The following is a 26,467-nucleotide window of genomic DNA, read 5'->3' as shown; positions in this document are numbered from 1 at the left end:
AGTTGGAAAGGTCATCGAGGTTTCTGAAAACTGCCGTGGTACCTCCTCTAGTTGCGATGACACTTACGGGGAAGCCCCATCTGTATGGTATATTCTTGTCCCTAAGGACTGATGTGATGAAGTGCAGGTCTCTCCTTTTCTGCAGGGTTGTGGGGCTCAAGTCAGCAAAAACCTGAATGTGGTTACCTGCATGCATAATCTTCTGTTTTTGCCTCGCATGTCTGAGGATTTCTTCTTTATCCTTGAAGTTGAGGAGCTTCAGTATGATGTCTCGTGGGGGTGCTTTTGGTGGGGGTTTAGCTCTAAGGGCTCTGTGGGCTCTTTCAATATTTACGTCTGGGGCGCTGTTATTGCCTTTAATTGTTCTAAATAAGTCCTGTAAGCACCCCTCTATTGCAGAAGGTTGAATTGATTCTGGTATACCACGTATACGTAAGTTATTGCGCCTACTCTTGTTGTCCAGGTCTTCCACCCTGTCTAATAAATGATGTATTGTTTCCTGCTGGTCGTAGACCATTTTTGAAATGTGTTGGACATCATTATCTGTTGTGTTGTAGTGCTCCTCCAGTGCTGTTACTCTGCTGGAGACTTTTGATATGTCCTTTTTAAGATCCCCATACCAGTTTTTCACTTCCCCTATTATTTCTTTAATGTCCTCTTTAGTACACAATGAGTTGATGTCATCTTTAGTTAAGATTTGTGCTGTACACATGGAGGCAGGGGGTGTATGCTGGTCTGGCTGATCTGTGATTTTAACTTGTTCCATCTTTTGTGTTGGGACTATAGGTTCTTGTAGTTTAAGATATTGCTGTATTGGCTTTACTTTATTTGTGATATCTGGCTTAGCTGATCTGCGGCCTGGCATGGCCAGTTGCGGGGGTTTGAGAATGTTTTTTTTGCTTTATTTTCCCTTTTATTTTTTCTTTTGATCTTTGTTTTTCCCCTGTCTGACTGCTGCTGACAGCTTTTTATGCCAATCTCCCGTTAGTGTGCTCTAATTGGTGTGGCAATTCGGTGTATACCCTTTACTTGCAGTCTTTATATGTGGGCCTGAGGTTCACTGCTTGGGTGATCACTGCTGCGTGACAGAGTTTGAATGTTAGGCTTATAGCTGCCTAAATCTTATGTGGCCCCCCTTTGCAAGCTTCCTTTTTATTAGCCGTTTGGTTTGTACCCCCTGGTTTGTTATTTTTTATGTGGGTGAGGTATTGAGGCTCGTGAAGTGGTCCCCTGCAGGAAATTCTTAAATACCTGTGCCTTCTTTAACAGCTTGACAAGTTTTTGGCCTGATGATCGGTAGCGCTGACCCCACTTGTCGCAACCGATGACGTCACAACTTACGGGAGCCTGCACTCGGTAAACCCCTGATCCTGATTCTGGGTACTGCCTTTTGTAACCTGTGGCGGTCGGGCCGCTGCTATTTAGCTGCTCACGGAGCTGCTGTGCGGTCTATGCGGTCATGGCGCCAGAGCGCCCGTGGCGTAGTTCCAGCTGCGGTCCCTGGTATTTCTGGGGATATCGAGTGCGTGGTTATTCCTGTTTTCTTTTTTTGGGTATACGGGCTGCTTCTATACTTGCTCCCCACTGTAGAGCTGAGTCTCTCAATGTATATGTGTAATATATTAGGCTATTTTTATATGGTTTGGGTAGTGGGGCCTAGGAGCTCTTGGATCAGTCAGCCATCTCCCAGCGCGGCCAAGCTCCGCCCCCCCGAAGCATTTAATTTTTAAACAAATTCACTTACTATGTATCTAGCATTTTTATAGGAATGAAGCCAAAGTTGCATTACTGGACTAACATTACTCTACTCAAGATGAGGATTAGGCTGGTATATGTACCTGCTGTATCCTTGCCTGGAGTAGCACAGGAGCAAGACTTGGACAACAAAGTAAAATAAAGGAATTTGCTTTAAAGTGATATGCTCTAAGAAAATAGAGAATGTTATTTTAACACTGCAGCATGTAAAAAACATAATTTATGTAAGAACTTACCTGATAAATTCATTTCTTTCATATTAGCAAGAGTCCATGAGCTAGTGACGTATGGGATATACATTCCTACCAGGAGGGGCAAAGTTTCCCAAACCTCAAAATGCCTATAAATACACCCCTCACCACACCCACAATTCAGTTTAACGAATAGCCAAGAAGTGGGGTGATAAAAAAGTGCGAAAGCATATAAAATAAGGAATTGGAATAATTGTGCTTTATACAAAAATCATAACCACCCCAAAAAAAGGGCGGGCCTCATGGACTCTTGCTAATATGAAAGAAATGAATTTATCAGGTAAGTTCATACATAAATTATGTTTTCTTTCATGTAATTAGCAAGAGTCCATGAGCTAGTGACATATGGGATAATGATTACCCAAGATGTGGATCTTTCCACGCAAGAGTCACTAGAGAGGGAGGGATAAAATAAAGACAGCCAATTCCTGCTGAAAATAATCCACACCCAAAATAAAGTTTAATGAAAAACAGAAGCAGAAGATTCAAACACCAAAATGGTAGAATTTAGTAAAAGTATGCAAAGAGGACCAAGTTGCTGCTTTGCAAATCTGATCAATCGAAGCTTCATTCCTAAACGCCCAGGAAGTAGAAACTGACCTAGTAGAATGAGCTGTAATCCTTTGAGGCGGAGTTTTACCCGACTCAACATAGGCATGATGAATTAAAGATTTCAACCAAGATGCCAAAGAAATGGCAGAAGCTTTCTGGCCTTTTTTAGAACCGGAAAAGATAACAAATAAACTTGAAGTCTTTCGGAAAGACTTAGTAGCTTCAACATAATATTTCAAAGCTCTAACAACATCCAAAGAATGCAATGATTTCTCCTTAGAATTCTTAGGATTAGGACATAATGAAGGAACCACAATTTCTCTACTAATGTTGTTAGAATTCACAACTTTAGGTAAAAATTCAAAAGAAGTTCGCAACACTGCCTTATCCTGATGAAAAATCAGAAAAGGAGACTCACAAGAAAGAGCAGATAATTCAGAAACTCTTCTGGCAGAAGAGATTGCCAAAAGGAACAAAACTTTCCAAGAAAGTAATTTAATGTCCAATGAATGCATAGGATCAAACGGAGGAGCTTGAAGAGCCCCCAGAACCAAATTCAAACTCCAAGGAGGAGAAATTGACTTAATGACAGGTTTTATACGAACCAAAGCTTGCACAAAACAATGAATATCAGGAAGATTAGCAATCTTTCTGTGAAAAAGAACAGAAAGAGCAGAGATTTGTCCTTTCAAAGAACTTGCGGATAAACCTTTATCTAAACCATCCTGAAGAAACTGTAAAATTCTCGGAATTCTAAAAGAATGCCAAGAAAAATGATGAGAAAGACACCAAGAAATATAAGTCTTCCAGACTCTATAATATATCTCTCTGGATACAGATTTACGAGCCTGTAACATAGTATTAATCACAGAGTCAGAGAAACCTCTTTGACCAAGAATCAAGCGTTCAATCTCCATACCTTTAAATTGAAGGATTTGAGATCCTGATGGAAAAAAGGACCTTGCGATAGAAGGTCTGGTCGCAGCGGAAGAGTCCACGGATGGCAAGAGGCCATCCGGACAAGATCTGCATACCAAAACCTGTGAGGCCATGCCGGAGCTACCAGCAGAACAAACGAGCATTCCTTCAGAATCTTGGAGATTACTCTTGGAAGAAGAACTAGAGGCGGAAAGATATAAGCAGGATGATACTTCCAAGGAAGTGATAATGCATCCACTGCTTCCACCTGAGGATCCCGGGATCTGGACAGATACCTGGGAAGTTTCTTGTTTAGATGAGACGCCATCAGATCTATTTCTGGAAGCTCCCACATTTGAACAATCTGAAGAAATACCTCTGGGTGAAGAGACCATTCGCCCGGATGCAACGTTTGGCGACTGAGATAATCCGCTTCCCAACTGTCTATACCTGGGATATGAACCGCAGATATTAGACAGGAGCTGGATTCCGCCCAAACCAGAATTCGAGATACTTCTTTCATAGCCAGAGGACTGTGAGTCCCTCCTTGATGATTGATGTATGCCACAGTAGTGACATTGTCTGTCTGAAAACAAATGAACGATTCTCTCTTCAGAAGAGGCCAAGACTGAAGAGCTCTGAAAATTGCACGGAGTTCCAAAATATTGATCGGTAATCTCACCTCCTGAGATTCCCAAACTCCTTGTGCCGTCAGAGATTTTGTCCCAAAATTCTAATCTGTCAGACGGCACAGGATATAATTGCTTAAAACGTTTAGAAGGAGTAAATGAATTACCCAATTTATCCCATTCTCTGGAAATTACTTCAGAAATAGCATTAGGAACAGGAAAAACTTCTGGAATAACCACAGGAGATTTAAATACCTTATCTAAACGTTTAGAATTAGTATCAAGAGGACCAGAATCCTCTATTTCTAAAGCAATTAGTACTTCTTTAAGTAAAGAACGAATAAATTCCATTTTAAATAAATATGAAGATTTATCAGCATCAATCTCTGAGACAGAATCCTCTGAACCAGAAGAGTCATCAGAATCAGAATGATGATGTTCATTTAAAAATTCATCTGTAGAGAGAGAAGTTTTAAAAGATTTTTTATGTTTACTAGAAGGAGAAATAACAGACATAGCCTTCTAGATGGATTCAGAAACAAAATCTCTTATGTTATCAGGAACATTCTGCACCTTAGATGTTGAAGGAACTGCAACAGGCAATGGTACATTACTAAAGGAAATATTATCTGCTTTAACAAGTTTGTCATGACAATTAATACAAACAACAGCCGGAGGAATAGCTACCAAAAGTTTACAGCAGATACACTTAGCTTTGGTAGTTCCAGCACTAGACAGCGATTTTCCTGAAGTATCTTCTGACTCAGATGCAACGTGAGACATCTTGCAATATGTAAGAGAAAAAACAACATATAAAGCAAAATTGATCAAATTCCTTAAATGACAGTTTCAGGAATGGGAAAAAATGGCAAAAAACAAACTTCTAGTAACCAGAAGCAAAGAAAAAATGAGACTGAAATAATGTGGAGACAAAAGCGACGCCCATATTTTTTGGCGCCAAATAATACGCCCACATTATTTGGCGCCTAAATGCTTTTTGGCGCCAAAAATGACGCCACATCCGGAACGCCGACATTTTTGGCGCAAAAGGACGTCAAAATATGACGCAACTTCCGGCGACACGTATGACGCCGGAAACAGAAAAGATTTTTTGCGCCAAAAATGACGCAATAAAATGAAGCATTTTCAGCCCCCGCGAGCCTAACAGCCCACAGGGAAAAAAAAGTCAAATTTTTTTTTTTCAAGTTTTTTTTTTTTTATTAGTAAAGATTTCTCAAATACAACAGTGACATATTAAATAATTTGGAGCACGTAGGCTCCTACAGAGAGTGTGGACAGATAAATTGGAACATTCAAAAATATGTCAGGTTAGAATGCGTTCCTAAAATGAAAAAGAGAACGAAATATAGCTCAAGTCAAATGGGGTGGGTAAATTGGGGTGGGGGGGAGGGAATGGGGAAAAGGGAACGGGAGGGTAATTGTTAGAGGCAGGGATTTGGTTCATATGCGGATGGTACATGGGGAGGGTTACCTAGTGTGTGATTACTCTAGTGTTCGGGGCCCAAGTAGTGGTGTGGTTAGATTGCCAATCTGCCCATACTAATTCAAATAGGTCTGAATTATTTAGAGAGGAAAAGATAGGTTTCTCCATATTATAGATATATGCCATATAGTTTAGAATGCATGACCATTTTGGGGGTGTCACAGTTTTCCATGCCTTGGCTATTGTCGCTTTAGTAGCTGTTAGCAAGTAGATTGCTAAATATGCTTGATGCTTAGGTAATTTAGTGATGCCTATGTGTAAGAGGGCATTAGAAGGAGTTATAGGAAGTGTTATGCCTAATCTCCCTAGCGTACGGAAGCATGTACTCCATAAGGGTTTTAACTTGGGGCATTCCCACCATATGTGTAAGGAGTCTCCTTTTTTGCCACAATTGCGCCAGCATAGGGGAGAGGCGGAGGCAAACATTTTATTAAGTCTCGCAGGGGTAAGGTACCAGTTCGTTAAGAGTTTGTAATATGTTTCAAAGAGTGTGACACAGTGTAGTGCTTTTTTAGTGAGGGAAATTACGTGTTGCCATACTTGTGGGGTCAGAGTCAGGTTCAGAACTGATTCCCAAGTGAGTAAGTGAGGAAGTTTGTTCTCAGGGTCTGTGTTTCCTATTAATGTGTAATGCATTGATAAAGGTCTGTGTAGTTTGTTGCCTTGTTGCCAAGTCGTTTCCCAGAGTGTACGAGGTCGTTGTAGCTCAGGTTGGAATCCCCAGCTAGTGAGAAAGCTCTTTAGTCTTGTGTATTCGTACGTCATGTACCTAGGTAAGTTGGAGCCTGCCTTTATTTCTGAGAGTGTCATGAAGCGCGGGGTTGGTGAGGTAACCCAAAGGTCAGCTACTGTTTGTATTCCAATTCTGGTCCAGCCATTAGGATGAGAGTCGGGTAAGCCTCGTAGGAGGCCTGTCAAGGGAGTAATAGGTGAAGGATGTGGGGCGATGTGTGGATAGTGTCTAAGCTTGTCCCACATGGCGAGGCATTCCCGTATTATGTTATTACTAATGTCTGTGGTACGCCTTAGGTGGGCCGGAATCCAAATTAAGTCGGGCAAAAATATATGATTTGGGAGGGAGGCTTGTTCTATGGTTTTCCATTTACTAGGGGAGTCTTTAGCACCCCATTGTGAAATATGAGTGAGCATGGCTCCTTCATAATACCTAGTTATTGATGGGGAGGCTATACCTCCTCTACTAAGGGGGCTTTGAAGGATTTTGTGCGCCACTCTGGGGGGTTTGTGCTGCCATATATATTTTGTAACTTCACTCTGAAATTGGTGAAGGAGATATCCCGGGATACGGAGAGGGAGAGATCTAAATAAATAAGTAATTTTAGGTAGAAAGGACATCTTAAGGGCTGTTAATCTACCTATCCATGAGATGTGAGTATAGTCCCATTTGTCTTTCAAAGTACGCAGTTCGGTTAGGAGAGGCAGGTAGTTGTCTTTGATCATCTGAGGGATATTATTCGATATCTTAACACCTAAGTGGGAGATGAAGTTATCGACGCAGTGTACTCTGTGTTGGACCTTGATGGTGTCAACTGTGTTCTGTGGGATTCCCCAGGTGTAGATTTCTGTTTTATCTAGATTTAATTTGTAGAGTGACATGTCTCCAAAGGAGTTTAAGATTTCTATTAGTCTCGGGAATGAAGATAGGGGGTCTGCCGAGAATATAGTAATGTCGTCTGCAAAGAGTGCAATCTTGTGAATTGTGCCATGTAGGCGAATGCCATCAATTTTTTTATCTTGTCTGATTTGTTCTGCTAGTGGCTCGATTGCCAGGGCAAAGAGTAGGGGTGAGAGTGGGCATCCTTGTCTGGTGCCATTAGATATTGGGAAGGGGGGTGAAACAAAGCCTAGGCCTCTAACTACCGCTGTGGGAGTGGAATAAAGGGCCTGAATCGCCTTGATAATTTGATCTGGGAAACCAAAAATTTTAAGAGTTTCCCATAGATAGGACCATCTAACACGGTCAAAAGCCTTCTCTGCATCCAATGAGATAACAGAGAATGGCCTATTTAGTCTGGTGGATTCGGTGCAGATGTTTAGGAGACGTCTAGTATTGTCTGGCCCCTCGCGGTGAGGGATAAATCCTACTTGGTCTAAGTTTATGAGGTTCGGGAGTAATTTAGAGATACGTGTAGCAAATAGTTTAGCATAAATTTTGATGTCTAAATTAATCAAGGAGATTGGCCTGTAATTGGAGCATAAGGATGGGTCTTTTTGGGGTTTAGGAATAGTAATCACCGTTGCTTCCAAAAATTCCTGACTAAACCTACCCTGTTCTCTAGCGTGGTTAAAAAATCTTAAGAGTAGTGGGGTTAATTCGTTTGTGTATGTTTTGTAGAAGGCTGCTGAGTAGCCATCTGGACCCGGAGTTTTAAAAGGTTTTAGATGCTTTATTACATGTTTGATTTCCTTAGAGGTGAAGGGGGATGAGAGTGTTTCTTGGTCGTCAGATGACAATGAGGGGAGCTTTAAGCTGCGAAGGAAGGAGCATATTTTGTCAACAGGAGTTAGTTTGTCGCTAGCATTTTTTTCTAGGTTATACAGGTTTGAGTAGAATTTCTCAAAACAAATACCAATGTCTGAGGGCTTACGGTATATCTGGTTCTCAAATTGGATCTGGTGAATTCTTGAGGTACTCGCTCTGTTTTTAAGTTTATTTGCTAGTAGTGTATCTGCTTTGTTACTCTTATGGTAAGAAATCTGTTTCAACTTAAATAAGTTTGCCTGGGTGCGTTTTAGTTCTAGTTGGTTAATATGGTTTTTAATCTGTATAATTTGAGCTGTGGTGTCATCTGAAGGTGTACTTCTATTTAGGAGTTCTAGTCGACGCAATTCAATATGGGATTTGGAAAGGGGTAGGCCAGATAGTTTTTTAAGATGAGCTTGTTGCTTAATTATGAGACCTCTAAAGGTGGCCTTTGCCGCTCCCCATAGTGTGTCGTCTCTGACCTGATTATTGTCATTAGTTTGGCAATAGAAGGTTATGTCTTTTCTCAAGGTTTCCTTAAATGCAGCATCCTGTAGGATGTCATGCGGGAGGCGCCATGAAGGCTTCACATTATGCCGCTCCGCTGAGCGGAGAGTTACTGAGATTAGGTCATGATCAGACCATGGGCATAGGGAGATGCTAGACTGTTTGACTAGGTCAAGGGTTTCTGCTGAACAAAAAACATAATCGAGTCTGGAGTATGTTTTATGAGGGAATGAGAAGTGAGTGTAGTCTCTATCTCTAGCATGAAGTGAACGCCATACGTCGAAGTAGCAGAAATGGGTAATTATTTGTCTGAACTTTTGGGAAAGTTGAGCAGGAGGGGCGGTGTGTTTTGTCCATGCAGTTCTTTTTCTGTCTAGTGCTGGATCCCAAGTCATGTTGAAGTCCCCTGCCAGTAAGACTCTGCCTATTTTTATCCGGTCAACTGTGTGTAGGATCCGTTTGAGGTATCTAGGCTGATGTGAGTTAGGTAGATAGATAGAAACTAAGGTATGATCAGTATGGTCCAGCTTACATGTTAAAATGAGAAATCTAGATTGGGGGTCTTTTAGAACTTGGATTGGTTCATAAGCTATTCTTTTATGGATTAGAATTGCCGTACCTCTGGCTTTTTTTGAAAAAGAGGTGTATTCGAGGACAGTGTAGTCTTTAGATATTGTGCAAGGAGGATTGTCTGACGACCAATGTGTTTCTTGAAGGAATGCTACGTCAGGGTTATGGAATTTAAGTGATCTAGCCAAAAGGCTACGTTTATGTGGGGAGTTTAGGCCTCGTACATTGTGGGTTAGTATTTTAAGGGGTGGCATAGAGAGGTATGGAGAGTAGGTCAGGTCTTTTAATACTGAGAGTTAGTGTAAGTGGGGAGGATAGGGGGAGGGAAATAGGCAACAGATAGTGTGAAGAAGTGTTAGCGAAAATAGTTCGCTATGGTGGAGCCCTAGTGTGGGCTGCCTGTGATGGGGGCGAGGAGCTAACAGAAGCAGGAGTCTTTGATATGGACCCTGCTCCGCAGTAAACATTGTAAATTAACTTGCTATTACATATGTGCAATACTTAAATTAAGATAACAACCTTAAACAACAATCTAACACATAACTTAATTGTACTATCTAATAGTAAACTTTTCAAGCTTTAACTCAGTCTCAGTTATGATCTGTTGGTGACAGATCAAACTTCTAAATCAAATAAAGTCTAGGTAAGTTCCGTTAAAGGCTACCAGGCGTGTTTTTACGGTGGGTTAGTTTTAGGTTTCTTGGCTCTCTGCTCTTTAATGGTCCATTCGGGAGCCGAAGCTCTCAGCTTTGGGTGGGTTGGCTGTAGCGGTGGAGGCTGTTCCTGGTGTAGGCCCCATGTGGTCAGGAGAGCCATACCCTGAGGTATGGAGTTAATTGTGTGGCTCTGGTTGTTTCTGGTGACCACTAGGTTTGTAGGGTGGCCCCATCTGTATTTAATGTTGGCCTTCCTGAGCGTCAGAGTAATTTGTTGGAAGGTTTTACGGTACTGTAGGGTATGAGTTGAAAGATCAGGTAGGAGTTGAACATCCTTGAATTTTTCTGGCATAGGCGGTCTTTTGAAGGCTGCTTGCATAAGTTTGTCTTTATATATGTAGCTGTGGAAGCAGACAATTACATCTCTTGGTTTGTCGGCTGGAGTAAGTCGTGATCTTAAAGCTCTATGGGCTCTCTCCATTGTATCAGTATATCCATCTGGGGTGCCCACGAGTACTGTAAAGAGTTCCTTTAGGTAGGGTTGGAGATGAGTATTTTCTACGGTTTCTGGAATACCCCTAAACCGGATATTATTTCTGCGAGATCTGTCTTCGATGTCTGCCATTTTAAATTCAAGTTGAGTCATCTGATCTGCTAGGGTTTCAGAGTAAGTGAGCAGGTTTGATTGATCTACTGCTAGATCATCCTGTTTCCGCTCTAGTGCTTCAACTCTTTCTCCAATCTCTGAGATTTCCTTTTTCAGTTCCGCAGAAGACCGTTGAATTTCCTGGGTGATAGAGCGCGTTTGACTGGCCAACATATGCTGTAGGGTAGCCTTAGTAATGTAATGATGTGATGGCGCTTCTGAGCGCACGCTGGAATGAGATTCAGCATCGATCGACTCAGGGTCGCTCATCTCTTCGTTGGTGACAGGGTTAGATTCCTTTCCTGATTGAGTAAAGTGGTCATAAACAGTCTTCTGAGTGGTAGTGGAGGGTTTCCCCTGACGCCTGGGCCCGTGGGGCATTGTATTAAGACTGTTAGGTATGCCTGAAGGTTAAAGATTAGCACCAACCTTCTCTTATAAAGCACTCTGAAAACAATCTGAAAAGTATAAAGCACCGTACAGTAAAGTTTACTAGGTCTGATATGTATTGCTAGACTGCGGAGCAGGGGTCAATAACACCTTCTATATTTATGACATTTTGTTACAACATCAAATAATAGGTAATAATTGAACCCTTCGATCTCAACATATAAATACAGGTATGTGAGTCTCTGGCACCCCAGGGAGTGGTGGGATACGGCTATATAGAAGGGAAAAAGGAGAGGGGAAGTGACCAGCCCAGACTGGCTGGACCGGAAAGGGAGAGGTGCCAGAAAGAATTAACAGACAGTGTAACTCAGTGGGATATTGAGCAGGGGTGGATAGAATACCTTGCAATTAAATCTTTAAATTGTTAGTTTAGGAGTGTAGGTGAAGGTGATGTTCTTCTGGATATAAGATTCCAGAAGGTATGCTACAGTAGGGGAAGTGCGGTGTGGGGAGATCAGGCTATGTGTAGTGAGTGTGCTTGCTGCTACGTATCAGTGTATGTGTGGCTAGGGGAGCGCGTCAATATATGCGTCTATATGTATGCGCTTCGGGGGGTAAGTGTTGGCTAGACTACTTGGTAGCTTTAGGTAAATATATATGTTAGGCTAGGGCACTAGAACCTTTAGTGAAAGACTAGTGTTTTTTAGCCTGGCTGTCAGTACATCATATCAATGAGGAGTTACACTAACATTTATCGTGATACACTTAAATACCTGTGAAAGAAAAATGTATGATTAAGGATATATTGGCAATATTATAGTAAGTAGGACCTGTGGGTAAAAATAAGTGTTAGACAGATATAGTAAGTAAAAAACACTCCACTCTGGGCTGAGAGCTCAGAGACACATAAGCTGACGCAGCAGCAATAATATAACACAGTAATGCTGCAGGTTATTGTGAGAAGATAATTTCCACAGTCTATCTGAGGCTGTGCTGCATATATGTAAAAGCTGATAGAAGGCAGCTTCAGGTAAAGCGATTGGTGATGCCCCTGAGAGATTCCAGTTGGGGAATATTTGGATGCCTAGAGCTCCTCTCTTAGATGGTACACTGAGGAGCCTCTAATAGCTCGAACTTTAAGGAACTGCTCCCAGGGTCACTGGTAATCTCAAGGTATGTGAGATGAAAATGTCCCAGAAAAGTACACTCTAAGTGCTTAGGTGGCTAATAGGATGCCTTTCAAACTTTCCCCCTTAAACTAGTAAGAGTGGCTTCACGGTAAATACCAATCCAATAGTTATGTGGGTAAACCTCTATATATATGTCCTAAGGGTATTCTCACCCCTTTAGCGCTGTGATAGAGCTCTATAGTTTCTCCATATAGTACAAGATGTTGCACAGCACATGAACACAGTAGTTTACATATATATATAGAAAATATTGATTGCAGCTGCAGTTTATTGTGAGATTAGTGAGAGCAATATCCAGAACACAACAGTAGCAATATAACTTTATCAGGCTGAAACTTGTGTGAGACCGCTGCAGGGGGTGGATGTATATCTGGGATTGCTATGTCACAGATAGTCTTTGCACTATGGTATCAGTAGTATCAGGCTCAGTGGGCCCATTTATGGGAGCAGCCCATGAGCAAATGTAAGTTTAAGTATAAGTCACCTCAGGTTGGTAATGTATACCGTTGACTTAATGGGGCCTCCTGTTAGTGGCAAGTTATATCTCTGGTGTGGCTCGTAAAACCCAGCTATGGGACTAGTGGGAGAAGGATAGGAGGGAGTGTCTAGTAGGCTGAAAGGGTGTCCTCAAAGATGTGCAGCAAAGTGGCAAGGTGTAGGTTTAGAACTCTAAGAACTATAAGATCAATACCTGTATGTCCGCATGGGCCCTGCTATTATATCCAGTTCTTGTAGGCACAGGGTCTCTCCGTTGCTGTCTGGATGCCGCTTTCATATGCCGCACAGTTAGGCACCCGTGGGGGTGAGGAACTAGCAGCGCTCCTCCAGATAGACTCTATTCGGACCAAGTCGGAGCTAAGTGAGGAAGCAAGGCCCCAAGATGGCGCAGGTTCGCGCCTTTTCCAGAGGATAGCGCAACAGGTAGGCCTGGTTACTATTTTTGTGGGAACCGGGAGCCGCGGCCTCTACACTTCCCTCTCCAATCAGGAAAGTGGCTGTCCTCCCGTTGCTGTGCTGATCTTCAGAGTCCTTCGGCTACTGCAGGTTAGGATGTCCAGTACCGGCCTCTTCTGGACAGATGTCCCGGCCTCTGGGTGCGCGCTCCGGAGCGGATCCCCGACCCTCCGGAGCAGAATGACAGACAGTTGAGTGGTAGTTGGTGATAGCTGGGGGAAGTAGTTTCTGTGTCTCCGGAGCGGAGCCCCGACCCTCCGGAGATAAGGACTCGCAGTAGGTAGTAGCGAAGAGTGGCCTCAGTGTCCACCTCACCTCCGGCGGCTCTTCTCCCGCAATCAGGCAGGGTTCTCCAACAAACAGTAGGTGCACAGTTAAGGGATTCCCCGGAGCGGAGCCCCGACCCTCCGGAGAACTGGCTCCCTTGTCAGTGTCGTCCGCAGCCTCTTTTAGGTAGGTCCCGCTGTAAGCAGATACAGGAATAGTAGGAAACTGACTGATTTTATGAAGTTAGTCTCATCAATCTCCAGATGCAAGGGAGAGTCTAGCTTAGCTTAAAAGTAGTGCTTAGGCTGATTTTCAGCAGTATATTCACTATTAAACCCTGTTTTGTCAGTATTTCAGAGCAGAGCTCCTCTCATACACGTCTGCTCAGTTCAGCGGTTAGCTCCGCCCCCAAAAGTCAAATTTTTAAGGTAAGAAAAAATGATTGATTCAAATGCATTATCCCAAATATGAAACTGACTGTCTGAAAATAAGGAATGTTGAACATTCTGAGTCAAGGCAAATAAATGTTTGAATACATATATTTAGAACTTTATAAATAAAGTGCCCAACCATAGCTTAGAGTGTCACAGAAAATAAGATTTACTTACCCCAGGACACTCATCTACATGTTTGTAGAAAGCCAAACCAGTACTGAAACGAAAATCAGCAGAGGTAATGATATATAAATAAGAGTATATCGTCTATCTGAAAAGGGAGGTAAGAGATGAATCTCTACGACCGATAACAGAGAACCTATGAAATAGACCCCGTAGAAGGAGATCACTGCATTCAAATAGGCAATACTCTCCTCACATCCCTCTGACATTCACTGCACGCTGAGAGGAAAACCGGGCTCCAACTTGCTGCGGAGCGCATATCAACGTAGAATCTAGCACAAACTTACTTCACCACCTCCATAGGAGGCAAAGTTTGTAAAAACTGAATTGTGGGTGTGGTGAGGGGTGTATTTATAGGCATTTTGAGGTTTGGGAAACTTTGCCCCTCCTGGTAGGAATGTATATCCCATACGTCACTAGCTCATGGACTCTTGCTAATTACATGAAAGAAAGTACAGTGCAGATCTGGGAGGTGGGAGAGATCTGTACAATCATATACTCCATTATGTAGCAACATAGGCAGAAAATGAGGAAGGATATGAAAGGAACACTAGTGATATAATTAGAGAGGCAGTAAAATGCAACAAAACAAACCTGTTATGCCTGCTTCACTACAAGGACCAAAACATGGCTATTCCAGGGACTACCCAGCCTAAATATACTACCGATATCTGATAAAAAAGAAACATGAGCATAAAAGTAACTTCAATTAAAGGGATGTTAACCTCTTACTTACAGAGGTGAAGCTGTGATAGTATGGCATGCCTTAGTTCCGGAGGCACGTAGATATAGTGCGTCTTGCCTACCTGCGATATTAACAAGGCCAGATAAGAGGGCTTGTGAACAACTGCTGATGTACCCTGTATGGATGAACAGTTTGTTTCATTGCTGTAATAAAAAGAGTACTAAGCAGTGGCTCATAATTAATAGAAACCATTGCAATATGTATTATTTAGCATTTTATTCACCTTTTATATTTTTTTACATCATTTGTGCAGTGTTCATTACTTCCTGCCACAGCCCTACAAGGAGGCTAGGGTCTCTACAGGAAGGTATATATAGCTTGAAGCCATAAATCTGTTAGAGTAACATGAGCTGGTTCACTAGTTAGTAAAAGCTAGAGAAAGGAGGTCAGGTTCTGCCCATGCTCTGAGAGGCAGAATGCAACCTACGTTCTCAGCATACCTACTCTCTTTTCTAGCTGTTGGTCGGAGCTACACTGAGAATTTCTAAATGCTCATTTGCAAGAAAACAAGTAAGTTGTTTGTTGTTTTTGAACACAATATTTTCTTATATTTACTTTGGTTTAACATATTGTTTGGACTAAAGGAGCACCATTCCTATCCCTTTAAGAGTTACTGTCCCCTTGTTTACAGTCATGGTGTCATATAAAACATGGTGTGCATGATGACATGAACAAATTATTTTTATTTATTCATGTATTTATTTTAACCAATACACAATTCTAATGAGACACACCTTGTGGGGAAAAATAAATGTGTTTTAAGGGATTACAAGAAAATAATTTTAAGGTAATGTTAGGAATTAATGCTAAAACAAACAGTTTGCAAACACAAAGAAAAAAAAATTGCAGTAATAATCTCAAGAATATGATTCTACATTATAGGTTTCATCAAATATACATCTACTATGTCATGAAAACTAAAGGGTGCTTCTAGAATGCTTCATTAGTATATATATAAAAAAACAAATCCAACATTAAGAAAGAATAGTGAATGCAAGCAGCATTCTTTCATTTCACTTTCTACTTTGTTATTAGAAGAACCATGTATCTCTTTGACAGTGCACACAAATGGCAAACTACATTATTCATGGTCAAAACACAGGATAGACGAGCTGCTGATGAAAATCAGTATTCTTGAAGAGAAAGGTCATCAAGGAATTGATAGCATGGGGAATGAGAGAAGATAAGAGGGGGGAACGAAAATGGGATGAAAGACATCAATACACCAAGGAAAAATGAAAAGCTATTTAGAAACCATTTCTAAATGATACAGCCTGATGTGAAAACCAAGAAGAAATCAGAGGAGACATTTTAGAATATTCTTTTTTCAATACGAACAACAAAATTAGCATTCAAGTTAAAAAAAATGCCTATATGCAAAGCATTCTTTTTGTCTCCCGTGGAGCCAAAGCAGCATTGCAGACCTTAAAGAAAGATAAACAATTTTGTAGAGGAAATGGATATCAAAACTTTTTATGCTATGTTGACTACGATTAAGATCAGTGGTGAAGCGCAAGTTACGATGATTTTGACCGCTTAACATATCAAAGCAGAAATAATTATTATTAAAATGATTAACCAAAAACATCCAATTCATTAGATTTCCTTTCATTCTGTTTCCTGTCACGTTCAGTGATTTGCATCTGACAAGTCCAGATGTCACTTCTTGTGACCATTTGGTGACAGCAGGAGGGACAGATAGAAAAAAAAATGAGATTTGAATATTAAGCTTTCATTTCTGAAACTTCTTCTTCTTTAGACAGATGTACTCCCAATGCGGAAAGAACTGATGCGCCTTTATAATTCAGTTGCTTTGTATCTTCAATGCAGAGTATTATGAAACCAATATTATTCTTGTAGCAAACTGATACGCTAGCGCATAAAGCAATTGTGACCTGAGTCATCAATATTCTTGAAAAACAATACTACAATAATTTTATCCAAGCCTTATTTAATGCACTATCATAATTATTATTCTGCATCCCTATGTATTAAATATGTATAAAAAATCAGAAACAGAGAGAGGAAAAAAGCACTCCCTTCTTATGCATTTCAAAATAAAATCCTTAAAGTAAATTTGTATTCTGTGTGCATTTTACCGAAGCAGTTAAAAAACAAGCAAACAAATCTTTGGATGAGAATGTATAAGGCGTAAAAAGGCACACCCTATTTATTTTGTCCATTCTCCCTGCAATGGCAAATTAAATCCCAAATTAAAAAGAAAATTCCGGTTAATAAAAAAAATACTTCTATAGATACTGTATATAAACAAAATTAAAGAATTACATTGTGTAATTTCCTGGATAAAATATAATCAAATATATGAATACTAGGATGGGTAGGTAACAATTTTTTTTAATGATTTTGTAGAAAAAAAAAAGAGCTAGGATATCGAAATTCTTGGTGCAAATGCGTCACATAAAAAATCTGTCAAAGAATACATCACTGAAAAAAAAAAAAAATTAAAGAAATGCATTTAAAAAAAAAAAAAAAACATTGATGTAACAATAATTAGACACCTGCTCTCAAAATGACACATGACATCAGCACACACAATTATAAGTGAGTCCAATACAGCAACATTTCCCTGCCCCTGCATATTGATATTAAAAGAGAACTATTGTGATAGAGAAGCTTTGTAAAATAAACTGGCCACCTTCAATAGGAGGGTAAGCATGGGACCTGAAGAAAAAAAATCCTGTGTGTGTGATTCAATTGGTGACCCTTTAATCATAGGTCATACAAAATCCTTCTATTGAATACGGGCATTTCAGTTTCAAGAGGTACTCACAGTTATTGCAGTTTTACTTACATAACAATGTTAAGAAAAGCGGACATCAAACAGTGGAGCTATAGTAGAGGTAAAAAGTAACGACTTAAAGGAATAGTTTAGTCAAAAATTAAACTTTCATGATTCAGATAAAGCAAGTAATTTTAAGCAACTTTGTAATTTACTCCTATTATCATTTTTTCTTTGTTTCTGATTATCCTCTGCTATTACCTTCACAGCACAGGATCAGCTCTCTACTGGATACAGATTTTCCTTACAGCTGGTAAGATCAGTTTAGTTGGTGCTTTTACAAGGTAAGTGCAGTGCATTTACATAGCCGGAATGGTAATAGCAGATACACTTTTATGTATAGCATGGTCAGGGGACATTTATACTACACACAGTCAAATTCAGTGCTACTGGGGAATACCATTAGATTTATGATGCTGCACATTTATTATGGCTTTATCATCTCTCAGCTATGGGGTATACATCCTAAGGGACTTGTTTCTTTGTATGTATATACTTTATGGGCACTGTCTTTTTAACAATTTCCAAAGCATTCCTTTGTTGGGACTCTGTAGCTTTAAGTCTTTGCGCCTAAAGGGAAACAGCTTGTGAGGCATTTGTGGTGCTGCATTGCGTGTGAGCATTTTGGATGGCGACCAGTGTTTTAATGTGGAAAGCACTATTGTGAGGGGCATGCTCTGTGTCTGCTTACAAGCTTTAAACTGGCGGTCACTGCTGCAGTTCTACATGGCAGTACACTAATTAGTCTTTCAGTACTGTGGGGGTGCGCTATGGCACAGTATCAGTTAAGGTTTTCCCACCCTCGGTTTTGTGCTTTCCTCACTGTGTCTGGCAGCCATCTTTAAAGCTTGTACTCGGCACCACCGCTTTAGCCTGTTTAGGATTCTCAATATGGGGGAGTAAGTACCCGATTCATCACCTGTTATTGGGGGTGTTTTAGTTACATTTTCAGTGGCTAGTGCCACCACATTAAAGCTGAGGGGTTATAATTTCTGAGCCATCAGTTGTTTACTGTCTTTGTGCATAATAGTTCTGAAGGGGTTTTATTATACAATCCTATGCTCAATACTATTGCTAACCTCTAACACTGGTTGTTAGTTAAGCTCCGCTGGTTTTCTGCTGTTTTTAGTAATGAAATGCAGGGACTATAATTTCTCTCAGTTTTTGTGCGTACTTTGCAAAACTATTTCAGTATGTCCCTCAGCACCATTATGTAGTACCTGTGTACCTCATCTACTGCTCCCTATTTTTTTTTACAATGTTCTAATTTATTTGTCTCCATCACATCCATAAGGCACTAGACTATGGTGCTTATTTTAACTTCTGGGTTGAATAAGTGATTCACAAAGATTTATTGGTGGCGGATCTGACTTTAAGAGCAAAGCCTCTGTTAAACAGCTGCAAAGTGGCGACTTGGTCATACATTTTTAAATTTGATCTTTCTGATGTTTTTTTTATCAGAAAAGTCCTTCAGGCCGCAGTGTCTGGCAAATAAGAACTGCCTTTATTCTTTTATCCTGACCATTTTTTCGTGAACTCCCCAGCTTAAGTATTAGATCCCACATGTCAAGGCTTGTGGACTTTCACCGCCTTATGAAAGAAAACATAATTTATGCTTACTTGGTAAATTACTTTCTTTCATGGTGGTGAGAGTCCACTGGACCCACCCATTTAGTATGAATTCTTATCTGGACAGCAGCCTTTTTATTTGCACCTCTTCATACCCTGCTTTGCCTTTCCTACCTCTCTGTTAACCTTTCCTCTGCTCGGAAAAGGAGATGGGAGGGATTTTAAAGTTCTTGGTGTTTGGGATCTTTGCCTTCTCCTAATGGCAGGAACTCAATCCCACATGTTACTGCTCATGTACTCTCACCACCATGAAAGAAAGGTAAGCATAAATTATGTTATTTAACACATTTGTTTTAAAAACTTAAAGTGATGGTAAAGTCATCTGTTGTGCAATACATAATCCTTTTTCTTTTACCATAACTAGCACATCGATGTGCTTATATAAATAAAAAAACATTTATTCACGCTGTAATGCCGATTTTATTTCCCTCTCCGTACAGTGTTTCAAACAGCCTCTCTATATTTTTTCACCGGTGCAGCTTTGATTGACAACGCTTTTAGCCAATCATCAGCTCACCATGCGCCCTATGTGAAATATGTACCGCACGCTCCCGACATTTACACTAAGTCTTTGCTACTTACTGCGCATGCGCACAGCTTACGCTAACTGCGCATTGCGATATGAGAATACTCAACTCCTGGTTTTAGCCGATCGGTGCGTAGTGTCATATAGCAATGCGCAGTTAGCGTAAGAAGTGCGCATGCGCAGTAAGTAGCAAAGACTTAGTGTAGATGTCGGGAGCGTGCGGTACATATTTCACATAGGGCGCATGGTGAGCTGATGATTGGCTAAAAGCGTTGTCAATCAAAGCTGCACCGGTGAAAAAATATAGAGAGGCTGTTTGAAACACTGTACGGAGAGGGAAATAAAATCGGCATTACAGAGTGAATAAATGGTTTTTTATTTATATAAGCACATCGATGTGCTAGTTATGGTAAAAGAAAAAGGATTATGTATTGCACAACAGATGACTTTACCATCACTTTAACATTGGAAATGTGACCTCAAGGCACTATACATATTAGACATTCCAATATCCTTAACAATGCGCTGAGTCTGAAAGTAAAGCAGTTCTGCCAATGCTATCTATTTTAGGTATTGAAATGCTAATTATGGATGGTGATTGAATCAGCACAACCAGCTATTTCAGATACAAAATCTCTCTCTTCCTCCTACCCCCACTGGTATATTAATTAGGGCTACTGTCTCATGTTTACATAGCTTTCCTACTCATATTTTCAGTATAGATGGGAATACAACAGGCAAAAGTAGTTCTTTAAAATTGCAAACAGCTAATTTACCTGTATTTTGCTAACAATTAAATACACTCCAGCAGGTAAAATGGACCATTGGGAATATAATAAAGGAAAACAGAATTTATGCTTACCTGATAAATTACTTTCTCCAACGGTGTGTCCGGTCCACGGCGTCATCCTTACTTGTGGGAATATCTCTTCCCCAACAGGAAATGGCAAAGAGTCCCAGCAAAGCTGGCCATATAGTCCCTCCTAGGCTCCACCCACCCCAGTCATTTGACCGACGGACAGGAGGAAAAAATAGGAGAAACCATAGGGTGTCGTGGTGACTGTAGTTAGAAAAAATAATTCATCGGACCTGATTAAAAAACCAGGGCGGGCCGTGGACCGGACACACTGTTGGAGAAAGTAATTTATCAGGTAAGCATAAATTCTGTTTTCTCCAACATTGGTGTGTCCGGTCCACGGCGTCATCCTTACTTGTGGGAACCAATACCAAAGCTTTAGGACACGGATGAAGGGAGGGCGCAAATCAGGTCACCTAAACGGAAGGCACCACGGCTTGCAAAACCTTTCTCCCAAAAATAGCCTCCGAAGAAGCAAAAGTATCAAATTTGTAAAATTTGGCAAAAGTGTGCAGTGAAGACCAAGTCACTGCCTTACATATCTGATCAACAGAAGCCTCGTTCTTGAAGGCCCATGTGGAAGCTACAGCCCTAGTGGAGTGAGCTGTGATTCTTTCAGGAGGCTGCCGTCCAGCAGTCTCATAAGCCAATCGGATGATGCTTTTAAGCCAAAAGGAAAGAGAGGTAGAAGTTGCTTTTTTGACCTCTCCTTTTACCAGAATAGACGACAAACAGAGAAGAAGTTTGTCTGAGCTCTTTTGTAGCTTCTAAGTAGAATTTTAGAGCACGGACTACATCTAAATTGTGTAGCAAACGTTCCTTCTTTGAAACTGGATTCGGACACAAAGAAGGTACAACTATCTCCTGATTAATATTTTTGTTGGAAACAACCTTTGGTAGAAAACCAGGCTTAGTACGCAGAACAACCTTATCTGAATGGAACACCAGATAGGGTGGAGTACACTGTAGAGCAGATAACTCAGACACTCTTCTAGCAGAAGAAATAGCAACCAAAAACAAAACTTTCCAAGATAACAACTTAATATCTATGGAATGTAAAGGTTCAAACGGAACCCCTTGAAGAACTGAAAGAACTAGATTTAAACTCCAGGGAGGAGTCAAAGGTCTGTAAACAGGCTTGATCCTAACCAAAGCCTGAACAAATGCTTGAACATCTGGCACAACTGCCAGTCGTTTGTGTAGTAGGACAGATAAAGCAGAAATCTGTACCTTTAGAGAACTCGCAGATAATCCTTTATCTAAACCTTCTTGTAGAAAGGAAAGAATCCTAGGAATCTTTATCTTATTCCATAGGAATCCTTTGGATTCGCACCAGCAGATATATCTTTTCCATATTTTATGGTAAATCTTTCTAGTTACCCGTTTTCTGGCTTGAACCAGAGTATCTATCACGGAATCTGAAAACCCACGCTTTGATAGAATCAAGCGTTCAATCTCCAAGCCGTCAGCTGGAGGGAGACCAGATTTGGATGTTCGAATGGACCCTGAACAAGAAGGTCCTGTCTCAAAGGTAGCTTCCATGGTGGAACCGATGACATATTCACCAGGTCTGCATACCAAGTCCTGCGTGGCCACGCAGGAGCTATCAAGATCACCGAGGCCCTCTCCTGTTTGATCCTGGCTACCAGCCTGGGAATGAGAGGAAACGGTGGAAACACATAAGCTAGGTTGAAGGTCCAAGGTGCTACTAGTGCATCCACTAGAGTCGCCTTGGGATCCCTGGATCTGGACCCGTAGCAAGGAACCTTGAAGTTCTGACGAGACGCCATCAGATCCATATCTGGAATGCCCCATAGTTGCGTCAACTGGGCAAAGATCTCCGGGTGGAGTTCCCACTCCCCCGGATGGAATGTCTGACGACTCAAATAATCCGCTTCCCAGTTTTCCACACCTGGAATGTGGATCGCAGATAGGTGGCAGGAGTGATTCTCCGCCCATTGTATTATTTTGGTCACTTCTTTCATCGCCAGGGAACTCCTTGTTCCCCCCTGATGATTGAGATACGCAACAGTCGTCATGCTGTCTGATTGGAATCTTATGAACCTGGCCTTTGCTAACTGAGGCCAAGCCCTGAGAGCATTGAATATCGCTCTTAGTTCCAGAATGTTTATCGGGAGAAGAGACTCTTCCCGAGACCACAGTCCCTGAGCCTTCAGGGATTCCCAGACCGCGCCCCAGCCCACTAGGCTGGCGTCGGTCGTGACGATGACCCACTCTGGACTGCGGAAGCTCATTCCCTGGGATAGGTGATCCTGGGTTAGCCACCAACGGAGTGAGTCTCTGGTCTTCTGATCTACTTGAATCACTGGAGACAAGTCTGTATAGTCCCCATTCCCCATTCCACTGTTTCAGCATGCACAGTTGTAATGGTCTTAGATGAATTCGCGCAAAAGGCTGCAACCATCAATCCTACTACTTCCATGCACTGAGCTACGGAAGGACGAGGAATAGAATGAAGAACTTGACAAGCGTTTAGAAGTTTTGACTTTCTGACTTCTGTCAAGAAAATCCTAATTTCTAAGGAATTTATTATTGTTCCCAAGAAGGGAACTCTTGTCGACGGAGACAGGGAACTTTTTTCTATGTTCACCTTCCAGCTGTGAGATCTGAGAAAGGCCAGAACGATGTCTGAGTGAGCCTTTGCCTTTGAAAGAGACGACGCTTGTACTAGAATGTCGTCCAAGTACGGTACTACTGCAATGCCCCTTGGTCTTAGAACCGCTAGAAGGGATCCGAGTACCTTTGTGAAAATCCTTGGAGCAGTGGCTAACCCGAATGGGAGGGCCACAAACTGGTAATGTTTGTCCAGAAAGGCGAACCTTAGGAACTGATGATGTTCTTTGTGGATAGGGATATGTAGATACGCATCCTTTAGATCCACGGTAGTCATAAATTGACCTTCCTGAATTGTGGGTAGAATCGTTCGAATGGTTTCCATCTTGAACGATGGCACTCTGAGAAATTTGTTTAGGATCTTTAAATCCAGGATTGGTCTGAAAGTTCCCTCTTTTTTGGGAACTACAAACAGATTTGAGTAAAATCCCATTCCTTGTTCCGCAGTTGGAACTGGGTGTATCACTCCCATCTTTAACAGGTCTTCTACACAATGTAAGAATGCCTGTCTCTTTATTTGGTTTGAGGATAAGTAAGACATGTGGAACCTTCCCCTTGGGGGTAGTTCCTTGAATTCCAGAAGATAACCCTGAGAAACTATTTCTAGCGTCCAGGGATCCTGAACATCTCTTGCCCAAGCCTGAGCAAAGAGAGAGAGCCTGCCCCCCACTAGATCCGGTCCCAGATCAGGGGCTACTCCTTCATGCTGTTTTGTTAGCAGCGGCAGGCTTCTTGGCCTGCTTACCCTTGTTCCAGCCTTGCATCGGTTTCCAGGCTGGTTTGGTCTGTGAGGTATTACCCTCTTGCTTAGAGGATGCAGAATTAGAGCCCGGTCCGTTCCTGAAATTACGAAAGGAACGAAAATTAGACTTATTCTTGGCTTTGAAAGGCCTATCTTGTGGGAGGGCGTGGCCCTTTCCCCCAGTGATGTCTGAGATAATCTCTTTCAATTCTGGCCCAAAGAGAGTTTTACCCTTGAAGGGGATATTAAGCAATTTTGTCTTGGATGATACATCCGCTGACCAAGACTTTAGCCAAAGCGCTCTGCGCGCCACAATTGCAAACCCTGAATTTTTCGCCGCTAATCTAGCTATTTGCAAAGCGGCATCTAAAATAAAAGAGTTAGCCAACTTAAGTGCGTGAACTCTGTCCATAACCTCCTCATATGGAGTCTCTCTACTGAGCGACTTTTATAGTTCCTCAAACCAGAACCACGCTGCTGTAGTGACAGGAACAATGCACGAAATGGGTTGAAGAAGGTAACCTTGCTGTATAAAAATCTTTTAAAGCAAACCCTCCAATTTTTTATCCATAGGATCTTTGAAAGCACAATTATCCTCGATAGGAATAGTAGTGCGCTTGTTTAGAGTAGAAACTGCCCCCTCGACCTTAGGGACTGTCTGCCATAGGTCCTTTCTGGGGTCGACCATAGGAAATAATTTCTTAAATATAGGAGGGGGAACAAAAGGTATGCCGGGCTTCTCCCATTCCTTATTCACTATGTCCGGCACCCGCTTGGGTATAGGAAAAGCGGCAGGGTGCACCGGAACCTCTAGGAACTTGTCCATCTTGCATAATTTTTCTGGAATGACCAGGTTGTCACAATCATCCAGAGTAGATAACACCTCTTTAAGCAGTGCGCGGAGATGTTCTAATTTAAATTTAAATGTCACAACATCAGGTTCAGCCTGTTGGGAAATTTTTCCTGAATCTGAAATTTCCCCATCTGACAAAACCTCCCTCATGGCCCCTTCAGATTGGTGTGAGGGTATGACAGAACAATTATCATCAGCGCCCTCCTGCTCGTCAGTGTTTAAAACAGAGCAATCGCGCTTTCTCTGATATGCAGGCATTTTGGATAAAATATTTGCTATGGAGTTATCCATTACAGCCGTCAATTGTTGCATGGTAATAAGCATTGGCGCTCTAGAAGTACTAGGGGCCTCCTGCGTGAGCAAAACTGGTGTAGACACAGAAGGAGATGATGTAGAACCATGTCTACTCCCTTCATCTGATGAATCATCTTGGGCAACTTCATTATCTGTGACAGTACTGTCCTTACTTTGTTTGGACGCTATGGCACAATTATCACATAATTTAGAAGGGGGAGACACATTGACTTTCATACATATAGAACATAGCTTATCTGAAGGCACAAACATGTTAAACAGGCTTAAACCTGTCAGTAAAACACAAAAACCGTTTTAAAACAAAACCGTTACTGTCTCTTTAAATTTTAAACAGAGCACACTTTATTACTGAATATGTGAAAAAATATGAAGGAATTGTTCAAAATTTACCAAAATTTCACCACAGTGTCTTAAAGCATTAAAAGTATTGCACACCAAATTTCAGAGCTTTAACCCTTAAAATAACGAAACCGGAGCCGGTTACAGTTTTAACCCCTCTACAGTCCCAGCTACAGCCTTTGCTGCGACTCTACCAAGCCCAGAGGGGAATACGATACCAAATGACGCCTTCTAGGAGCTTTTCCAACTATTTTCAGGTCCTCACACATGCATCTGCATGTCTTGCTCTCAAAAACAACTGCGCAATAATGGCGCGAAAATGAGGCTCAGCCTACAACTGGGAAGGCCCTTCCTGACTGGAAAAGGTGTCTAACATAGTGCCTGACGTTAAAAAACGTTCCCCAAGTTTATAAATGTGAAATACCAGCATAAACATGTATAAAATGCCCAAATAAAGCAATCGATTTTGCCCATAAAAGTGTCTACCAGTTTTATAGCCCATATTAAGCCCTTTATTCTGCTTGAGACTAAGAAAATGGCTTACCGGTCCCCATGAGGGAAAATGACAGCCTTCCAGCATTACACAGTCTTGTTAGAAATATGTCTAGTCATACCTTAAGCAGAAAAGTCTGCTAACTGTTTCCCCCAACTGAAGTTACTTCATCTCAACAGTCCTATGTGGAAACAGCAAAGGATTTTAGTTACTGTCCGCTAAAATCATCTTCCTCTCACAAACAGAATTCTTCATCACTTTCTGTTTCAGAGTAAATAGTACATACCAGCACTATTTTAAAATAACAAACTCTTGATAGTAGAATAAAAAACTACAACTAAACACCACATACTCTTAACCATCTCCGTGGAGATGTTGCCTGTGCAACGGCAAAGAGAATGACTGGGGTGGGCGGAGCCTAGGAGGGACTATATGGCCAGCTTTGCTGGGACTCTTTGCCATTTCCTGTTGGGGAAGAGATATTCCCACAAGTAAGGATGACGCCGTGGACCGGACACACCAATGTTGGAGAAATAACATTTCAGTACAATGTCCCTTTAAGATAACCAATTTCATAAGAGTTAGAAAGGTCATCAAAAGCCAAAGTAGATAAAGAGGGCGGTTTATCAAGCTGAGGTGGACAGGGG

At 41.4% G+C, this 26,467-nt stretch overlaps 1 protein-coding gene across 1 annotated transcript in view; it reads right to left on the bottom strand.

Moving 5' to 3' along the window:
• PPP1R21 (protein phosphatase 1 regulatory subunit 21) overlaps window positions 1-26,467 on the bottom strand; it is a 557,069-nt gene that overhangs the window by 52,094 nt on the left and 478,508 nt on the right. The gene's annotated exons all lie outside the window — the stretch shown is intronic.

The sequence above is a fragment of the Bombina bombina genome, chromosome 4, assembly GCF_027579735.1.
Source record: "Bombina bombina isolate aBomBom1 chromosome 4, aBomBom1.pri, whole genome shotgun sequence".
In the NCBI taxonomy this organism is placed as follows: domain Eukaryota; kingdom Metazoa; phylum Chordata; class Amphibia; order Anura; family Bombinatoridae; genus Bombina; species Bombina bombina.
Note: the sequence above shows the minus strand (reverse complement) of the source record. Positions and strands in the feature narration are given on the sequence as shown.